General features: G+C 31.2%; 4 non-coding genes across 4 annotated transcripts; all 4 read right to left on the reverse strand.

The window, feature by feature from the left end:
• Window positions 1-171: 171 nt before the first annotated feature.
• LOC145845605 (5.8S ribosomal RNA) lies at window positions 172-324 on the reverse strand. Its single transcript, XR_014370462.1, has one exon. It is a non-coding gene; the product is annotated as a 5.8S ribosomal RNA (ribosomal RNA).
• A 182-nt stretch (window positions 325-506) lies between these two features.
• Window positions 507-2,314, reverse strand: LOC145845567 (small subunit ribosomal RNA). Its single transcript, XR_014370429.1, has one exon. It is a non-coding gene; the product is annotated as a small subunit ribosomal RNA (ribosomal RNA).
• A 3,383-nt stretch (window positions 2,315-5,697) lies between these two features.
• On the reverse strand, window positions 5,698-5,816 carry LOC145845622 (5S ribosomal RNA). Its single transcript, XR_014370478.1, has one exon. It is a non-coding gene; the product is annotated as a 5S ribosomal RNA (ribosomal RNA).
• A 2,831-nt stretch (window positions 5,817-8,647) lies between these two features.
• Window positions 8,648-8,766, reverse strand: LOC145845633 (5S ribosomal RNA). Its single transcript, XR_014370489.1, has one exon. It is a non-coding gene; the product is annotated as a 5S ribosomal RNA (ribosomal RNA).
• Window positions 8,767-10,000: the final 1,234 nt, after the last annotated feature.

The following is a 10,000-nucleotide window of genomic DNA, read 5'->3' on the forward strand; positions in this document are numbered from 1 at the left end:
TCACTTAACTTATTCTCGAGCACCTACCGTCGTTGCTACCTCACCCGAGGCCAGCAGGCTGCTCACGCTTCAGCTGTGAAATCGCCAGACCAGCTGTCTTTGACGACACGCTCCTTAATTAAGAAACGAGTCGCAGGCACTTTCAAACTAATGAAAGGATCGGTGTGTTAAAGACCCTGAGACGGACGTGGCCCCAGGATTACCCGAGGCCGCAATACGCGTTCAGAATATCGATGCTCAATGTGTCCTGCAATTCACATTACTTCTCGGAGCTAGCTCCGTCCTTCATCGACGCTCGAGCCGAGTGATCCACCGCTAAGAGATCTCTCGTGTTAATCAATCTCAATGCAACCAAAAAATCGTGTTCAAAAAGAAGCGGCCGCGCCAGCACTTGCGTGCTGAATTATTACTCCCGCTGTCAGGAAGCAACGCGACCGAACTATAACAGTTACAGGGCTCGGTCCCTTCGAAGAAGAGACGTCGCTTGAAATCAAATTTCGATTCGTTAATGATCCTTCCGCAGGTTCACCTACGGAAACCTTGTTACGACTTTTACTTCCTCTAAATGATCAAGTTCGATCGTCTTTTCGAACACCGGCGAGTGCGTTGCCGCACGTACCAGGCTCAATCGGAGGACCTCACTAAACCATTCAATCGGTAGTAGCGACGGGCGGTGTGTACAAAGGGCAGGGACGTAATCAACGCAAGCTAATGACTCGCGCTTACTGGGAATTCCTCGTTCAAGGGAAACAATTGCAAGTCCCTATCCCTAGCACGACCGGGGTTCAACGGATTACCCGGACCTTTCGGCCTAGGGAACACACGATGATCCGGTCAGTGTAGCGCGCGTGCGGCCCCGAACATCTAAGGGCATCACAGACCTGTTATTGCTCAATCTCGTGTGGCTAAACGCCACTAGTCCCTCTAAGAAGTTGTCTCCGACCCAATGGGTCGAGCAGCTATTTAGCAAGTAAGAGTCTCGTTCGTTATCGGAATTAACCAGACAAATCGCTCCACCAACTAAGAACGGCCATGCACCACCACCCACAGAATCAAGAAAGAGCTCTCAATCTGTCAATCCTCGCTGTGTCCGGGCCGGGTGAGATTTCCCGTGTTGAGTCAAATTAAGCCGCAGGCTCCACTCCTGGTGGTGCCCTTCCGTCAATTCCTTTAAGTTTCAGCTTTGCAACCATACTTCCCCCGGAACCCAAAGACTTTGGTTTCCCGGAAGCTGCCGGACAGTTCTTAAGTTCGACACTGCCCGATCGCTAGTCGGCATCGTTTAAGGTCAGAACTAGGACGGTATCTGATCGTCTTCGAACCTCTGACTTTCGCTCTTGATTAAAGAAAACATTCTTGGCAAATGCTTTCGCAGTCGTTCGTCTTGCGCCGATCCAAGAATTTCACCTCTAACGGCACAGTACGGATGCCCCCGTCCGTTCCTATTAATCATTACCTCGTGCTCCGAAAACCAACAAAATAGAACCGAGGTCCTATTCCATTATTCCATGCAACATTATACAAGCGTAAAGCCTGCTTTGAACACTCTAATTTTTTCAAGGTAAACTTGCCGGACCACCGCAACACTCAGTTAAGAGCACCGCGAAGGCACCGACCAACAAGAACAACGAGGCCAGTGCTAGCCTTTCGACCGACCAACCTCGCCGTCCCTATATCCAACTACGAGCTTTTCAACCGCAACAACTTAAATATACACTTTTGGAGCTGGAATTACCGCGGCTGCTGGCACCAGACTTGCCCTCCAATGGATACTCGTTAAAAAGTTTAAAGTGTACTCATTCCAATTGCAGGACCTCGTACGAGGTCTGCATTGTTATTTTTCGTCACTACCTCCCCGAGCCGGGAATGGGTAATTTGCGCGCCTGCTGCCTTCCTTGGATGTGGTAGCCGTTTCTCAGGCTCCCTCTCCGGAATCGAACCCTGATTCTCCGTCACCCGTTACAACCTCGGTAGGCCGATACCGTACCGACGATAGTTGATAGGGCAGTTGCTTTAATGAGATGTCGCCAGCACTAGGCCGTGCGATCCGCAAGCTTATCCAGAGTCACCATTGTAACGACCCGAAAGCCGGTTAGTTTTGGTCTGATAAATGCGCGCCTCACGTCAGTTCGGCGCTTTACGCATGTATTAGCTCTAGAATTGCCACAGTTATCCATGTAAAAGCGTACAATCAAATGAACCATAACTGATTTAATGAGCCATTCGCAGTTTCACTGTACGTGAGCTCGTACTTACACTTGCATGGCTTAATCTTTGAGACAAGCATATGACTACTGGCAGGATCAACCAGATAACTATCCGAGGGCGTTTAAACCCGTTGCTCGACTGAGCGTTTTTACTGTATAAATACAGACCTTTTCTATCACTCGGCTTAAAAGCCTTGCGAACGTTACTGAAAGTCGGCGCCGGCCTTTTGCTGTTTAAAGCGCCAGCCCGCGTCGACTGCAGCATGCAGCTATACAACTGACTGTTCTTTCTCCCGACCAACCGTTTGCCTTCTGCCGGTTAACTCGTCAGCAGCAACACGCCATCTGTCTGCTGCAGTTACCCGCCTCGAGCCGTGCCTGCCTGCGTCGGCTACTCGTCTCGACGACTTCGCAAAGCTATAAGCCTACCGCCGCTGGACGCTTGTAGTTTTTCATACGCTGCTCCGATGCGTTTACATAGCACGTTCGCCGCCGCTGCAATAGCCGCGCCTCGGGTGCTAAACAGTAATGCTTTAAGCCCGCTTTCTCGCCAAGTCGACCGAACGCACAAACACGTCTCTCTCACTAGTGTAAAGTAATGCATACGTGTATGATGCTCAAATGTTGCTGTTGAACTTTTTTGCCGATTTTTCCCGATTTTTTTTTAATTTCTTTGTTTCTTTTCAATTTTTTTAATATTCTAAGCTTATTTATGCTACGTTTAAATGTTTTAATACTTTTTTTATACTTTATTTAATATGTTTAAAAGAAATAAATAAAAAATAATATATATAAACTACTTTTTTTAATGTTTTAAATATGTTTGTTTATTATAAATAAGCTTTATTTGTATTATTTTTTATTTAAACTTACTTTTTAAATCTTTATATTTGTTTTATCGTTTTAAGCACATTGCGATAAATATAATAAACAAAAAATTGATTAAAAATAATAATAATAAAAAAAAAAAAAAAAAAATAACATAAGCTTATTTTATATGTTTCATTTTATTTTTATTTAAACTTACTTTTCAAACCTTAATACTCGTTTTATTTTTTTAAGCAGATCGCGATAAATATAATAAACAAACAATTAAATAAAAATAAATAAAAATGAAAAAAAAAAAAAAAACATAAGCTTATTTTATATGTTTCATTTTATTTTTATTTAAACTTACTTTTCAAACCTTAATACTCGTTTTATTTTTTTAAGCAGATCGCGATAGATATAATAAACAAACAATGAAATAAAAATAATAATAATAATAATAATAAATCATAAGCTTATTTTGTACGTTTCATTTTATTTTATTTAAAACTTACAATTTAAACTTTTGTATTTGTTCTATTCTTTTAAGCACATCGCGATAAATATAATAAGCAAACAATTAAATAAAAATAATAACAAATAAATAAAACAATACGGCTAAACTATAAAAAGAAAACTAAATAACTGATAAATACTTGTAAAACATTATTTGAAACATGTATTTTGAAACACAACACGATTGATTTATATTTGATAATATATTTTTAATTTGTGTAGTTCATTTAAAGTAGTCTCCCTTTTTGCTTCTGGTTTTATTAGAGTTATATATAACAATAAATGATGTAGTTTATTTAAAGTAGTCTCCCTTTTTGCTTCTGGTTTTACTTGAGTTACATAACGTTAAATAAACATACTTAATAAACGTAACCATCAATACTGTCATTTTAATAAAACTAAGTACAAATACATTGAATTAACATAGAACTTTAAAAAGCCTTTGCTAGTATCTGTTGGTAACAGTAAATAACCTATTATGACTCACAATACAAGAGTGCGAAATTTATTTTTCATTTGATTTTTCAGGTATTTATTTATTTGTGGAAATAAACTTTTTTATTACATTAGAAACTAATTGAATTTTTCCTATAACTATACCTATTATTATATTTAGTATGCTTAAAAGTAATAAAATGAAACGTCGCGATTATATAATAAACAAACAATCAAACAAACAAAGAAATAAAATAAAAAACTATTTTTTTAAACTTATATTTCAACTATATGTCTTATTTTATTTTCATTTAAACTTACTTTAAACCTCTGTATTTGTTATATATATTTAAACACAATACGATTAAACTATAAGACAAACAACAACATAAAATAATCACATTAATAAATACACTAAGCAAATAGCTAGAATAAATATAAATAGTTCAATATATACAATATATTTCTTCCATTTTTAAGTTACTTGTTAAACATATTTATTTAAACATGTTTCTTTAGAATATAAAACTAACAGTTCTACAAATAAAGAAATTAAAAAGCCAATACACATAACACTAACTTTTCATAAATTAGATATGCAAATATGAACAAAATAATAACTAAATTGTAAAGCTTTTGTAAACTGTAAACTTATAAACTTATAATAATAATTGCATATTCACTATTCACAATAGCTTTTTATTTAGTACACAACTGGTCTGTAAGTTGTGTAGTTTATTGAAAGTATAATCCCGTTTTGCTTCTGGTTTAAATAAAGTTATACAACACATACTAAAGTAAATTAAATAAAGTAATTCACTACTATCTATTAAATACATTAATTTAAATTAAAGTGAACTTTGAACTTATAATAATAATTGCATATTCACTATTCAGAATTGCTTTAAATTTAGTACACAACTGGTCTGTAAATTGTGTAGTTTATTGAAAGTATAATCCCGTTTTGCTTCTGGTTCAAATAAAGTTATACAACACTTACTAAAGTAAATTAAATAAAGTAATTCACTACTATCTATTAAATAAAACCAATTTAAAAAATACATTAATTTAAATTAAAGTGAACTTTGAACTTATAATAATAATTGCATATTCACTATTCAGAATTGCTTTAAATTTAGTACACAACTGGTCTGTAAATTGTGTTGGTTCTATTCAAGTACTCTCCTTGTTTGTTTTGTTTTAGTTGTATTTATTTTTAGATACTAGCACATTCAATACACATAATAAAGTAAACCAAATAAACTCTATTAATTTAAACTAAGTACAAATACATTAAGTTAATACAAAACTTTAAAAAGCTTTTGCTAGTATCTGTTGGTAACAGTAAATAACTTATTATGACTCACAATACAAAAGTGCAAAATTTATTTTCGTTTGATTTTTCAAGTAGCTACGCTTTTATTTGTTTATGGACAAAAAGACTTTAAAGTTTTAGTATAAATGACTAATTGTATTAATTTTAACTCAGAAAATTGTACTCTACAAGATGGTGCCATTATTTTTTCGATATCTCAACCTGGTCAAACCACTTTTTTAGCGCTCTAATTGGTTTAAACAGCAAATAACGTTATCTGATTGGCTTACGTTTTTATTTGCTAATAACTAGAATTTACTTTTCTTTTAAGCGTTAAAGAAATGTAAATAAACGAGTAATAAGTATAAATAGGTCAGAAAGAAAAATAGTACAAAAAAGATGAATTCAAAAGGCAAAAGCCTACGGCACGTGGTATTCCCAAGCGGTCACCCATCTAAGTACTAACCACGCCCGACACTGCTTAACTTCCCAGATCGGACGAGATGGGGTGTGCTCAGTGTGGTATGGTCGTAGGCGTTTGAAAGCGTTTACAAGCCTTTATAAACCCTTCGGTTTGTTTAAAAAACCTATTTGCACTTGATTTACAATCGATTTGATATTTTAAAATTAATCCTTATAAAATTTTAACCTGAATTAACCTTTTTTTTTCTTTTTTTTATCAACAGTTACTCCCAAACTGTACTAAAACTGTATTGTAACTGTACAAAAGTGTTTGTTTAAATAATTGCTATCTATAAATTACCTAAGACCAGGACAAGTAGAAGTAAAGTTTATTGAATTATTAAACTAAATAAATAAAATAAAATCGTAAAATAAAATAATACAATATGTTTACAATTTGTCATTGATCTATCCATTTATGTTATTGCATTACAAATACAAACATTGCATACATTCAAGAGTATTATTCATCAATCTTTTCAATATAATAAGTTTTAAATTTATATTTATATATATATTTATTTTTAAATAATTCCTGACATTTTAGACTACCTGAGATTTTTTTTTAATTAAATTAATTTTAGTAATTAAATACTTGACGTTCTAGTTTTTTTAATTTGATAACTCAACTATGTTTATTTTTTTTTTACTAATTTTAAAATTATTATTATACAATATATTTGTTATATTATATTTATTTTATTACTTAAACTTATTATATACATTTAATATATAATATTATTAAATAATTTTATTAACGAATTAAAAACAAAATATTATTATTTTATTATTATTATATTATTAACTTAGTGTTTTATTTTAAAGATATATTAAAAAACTAAACAGATATTACCCCTAAAAAATTTTGTTAATAATATATAAAAAGTACTCAAATTCAGATTCGGAAATATATATACTGTTTTTTTTCATCAATATTGCAGGTCTGCGTAGCCGGGGGCTGTAATCTAGCTGCCAGCAGGCCTGAAATGGTGGCCACTATTGTTCAATGTTCAACTTCAAATTCTTTGAGATTATACTGTACTATCTATCTATCTATCTAACAAATCTATCTAACAAATGTTGTTCAATCTAGGTTGTGGGTACTTGGGTCGAGTAATGCCTTTGACTTACAATCTGTTGTGGATTGTCAATATTCCTCTATCTATCAATAAACAAATCTATCTAATAAATGTTGTTCAATCTAGGTTGTGGGTACTTGGGTCGAGTAATGCCTTTGACTTACAATCTGTTGTTGATTGTCAACATTCCTCTATCTATCAATAATGATTATATTCAATATTAAATGTTGATTAATTCAGTTGTAAGAAAACCAGTGCGCTGGTTAGGTTGGGTAAGGCCTTCGACTTACAATCTTGGGGATTATCAACGTTCATCACAAGTACAGTAACGATCTCATTGAATTTCCAGTTGGAACATTGGATTGTAGTGGTGGCCTACTCTTTTTTGCCTAGTTTGACAAACTATTGTATATATATTGTATAACTTTATTTGTATTATTTTTTATTTAAATTACTACTTATTATTAAAGAATTAAATTTTCTCCATTGTTTTCTCCATCGCGAACATTAAAAAAAAAACTATGTATTTGAACTAATGCTTATTTTATATGTTTTGTTTTATTTTTATTCAAACTTACTTTAAACCTCTGTATTTTTTATACAATAAGATTAAACTATATAACAGAAAAATAATTAAATAATCAAACTATTGAATAAGCAGTTAATTAGTGTGTTTTTTTTAGGCTTCTTTCATTTTTAACTTACTTGTTAACCATATTTCTTTTATTAAAGTATAAAACTAACAGTTACTAAAATAAAATAATCATAAAGTCAATACACAAAACACTAACTTTTTATAGTTTAAATATGCAAACATGAATATAGTTATGAAGTAAAGTTATTCAAAGCTTATAATAATGAAGCTTTTGTATAATATTTCAATTACAGTGAACTTTAAGTAAGATAAGTTTTTTTTTTGTAATAACTACAAAATTGGTATTTTAGTTTATTATTAGTAACTAAATATTTATATTTATTATATTTAAAAAAAAACTTCTATACTAACTCTAATTTCAAAGCATATTAAAACATACAAATTTTACCAACTAAATATTTATTTTTATTTTTATTATTATAACTTTCAAACATAAGCTTGTATACCTTATATACCTATATACCTCATATAGTAGGCTTGACATAACATTATTTAATTCTTTTTGTTTGAAATAAACTCATTTAGTTATTAGTAAATTACAACATAAATGTTTATAACAATAAAACTAAGATTTAGCTTTTGAGTTAGTAAACTTTGATAGTTTTCTTTTAAAAGTTTAATAGTCCTTATTTAAGTTCAAACAAAATTGCTATATATTTAATACACATACAAAAGTAAACTAAGTAAACGTAACTCAATAGTCTCTTTTAAGTAAAAGTAATTACAAATACATTAAGTTAATACAAAACTTTAAAAAGCTTTTGCTAGTATCTGTTGGTAACAGTAAATAACTTATTATGACTCACAATACAAAAGTTCAAAATTTATTTTTGTTTGATTTTTCAAGTAGCCAGGCTTTTAGTTGTTTGTGGACAAAAAGACTTTTAAGTTTTAGTATAAAAGACTAATTGTATTAATTTTAACTCAGAAAATTGTACTCTACAAGATGGTGCCATTATTTTTTCGATATCTCAAACTGGTCAAACCACTTTTTTAGCGCTTTAATTGGTTTAAACAGCAAATAACGTTATCTGATTGGCTAAGGTTTTTGTTTTCTAATAACTAGAATTTTCTTTTCTTTTAAGCGTTAAAGAAATGTAAATAAACGAGTAATAAGTATAAATAGGTCAGAAAGAAAAATAAAACAAAAAAGATGAATTCAAAAAGTAAAAGCCTACGGCACGTGGTATTCCCAAGCGGTCACCCATCTAAGTACTAACCACGCCCGACACTGCTTAACTTCCCAGATCGGACGAGATGGGGTGTGCTCAGTGTGGTATGGTCGTAGGCGTTTGAAAGCGTTTACAAGCCTTTATAAACCCTTCGGTTTGTTTAAAAAACCTATTTGCACTTAATTTACAATCGATTTGATATTTTAAAATTATTCCTTATAAAATTTTAACTTGATGTAAGTATTTTTTTATTAAAACCTTTTTTTTTTGGTGTTTTAATTACAATTACTCCCTGCAACTTTATTAAAAACTTTGTTTAAAAGATTGTTAACTATATTCTATATTTAATACTATGATAATTAGAAGTAAAGTTTATTAAGTGATTAAACTAAATAAAAAATATTGTTAAAATAAACATTTCGGTAACATGTTGTGTTTAGTTTGTTTTACTATTTCTCATTGTTCTATTTATAGATGGACTTATATATACAAGAATATTTATAGTTAGTTATAGTTTTCTAAAGAATATCTCATACTACATCAGATTTTACGAATAAATAATTTATAACTTATAATTATATAACTTATAATTATAGATTATATAATAAATATAACTTAATTTAAGGTAATAAAATATTTGACGTTTAATTTAATAACTCAACTATGTTTATGTTATAAAATGATAGTATATAATACACATACATTATAATAATATGTATAACTAGTTGTTTACTTTAAAATGAATAATTAAGTGGAAGAATTAAAAGAACTCACATTTTTGAAGAGAGCGTGGAAAACCAGAATAGTCTTTTAAAACTTTTATTAAATTATCGATAAATATAAAATACAATAGAATTAAACATATAAACGTAACTGTGGTTGCTTAGAAACTAAACAAGAAATTTTTTAATAAAATATAAAATAATTATTATATAGAAGTAAAATAAAAATAAAATAAAAGTAATATAAATTATATCTTTTAACTAAATAACAATCACGAGCAATATTAGCGCAATGTCAGAGTATGAATTTATAATAAAGGAATTGCTTCCTTGGTGTTGATACTTACCTTATTCAAATAGAATACATTTTCAGCGATCAGGCTTGTATTTATTTTAGCGCGCGTAACACAACGTTTGTGGGTTTCGGCACACTTTTGTCGATAGTGGGCGCCCCGCCTCTTAAGTACAGAAATTTCGGGAATTTTCGATTTTTGGAATTCTGACTCGACAGATCGTTTTTATTTGGTCCAGAGACCCCGTAAAAAATTTTTCAGCCCATTTGAAGCATGATGAAAAAATGTTATTTCGACCCCCTTTTTTTAGGGGTTACGGGGACATCGACCCATTTTT

Source organism: Thalia democratica, unplaced genomic scaffold (genome assembly GCF_965202585.1).
Source record: "Thalia democratica unplaced genomic scaffold, ktThaDemo2.hap1.1 HAP1_SCAFFOLD_94, whole genome shotgun sequence".
In the NCBI taxonomy this organism is placed as follows: domain Eukaryota; kingdom Metazoa; phylum Chordata; class Thaliacea; order Salpida; family Salpidae; genus Thalia; species Thalia democratica.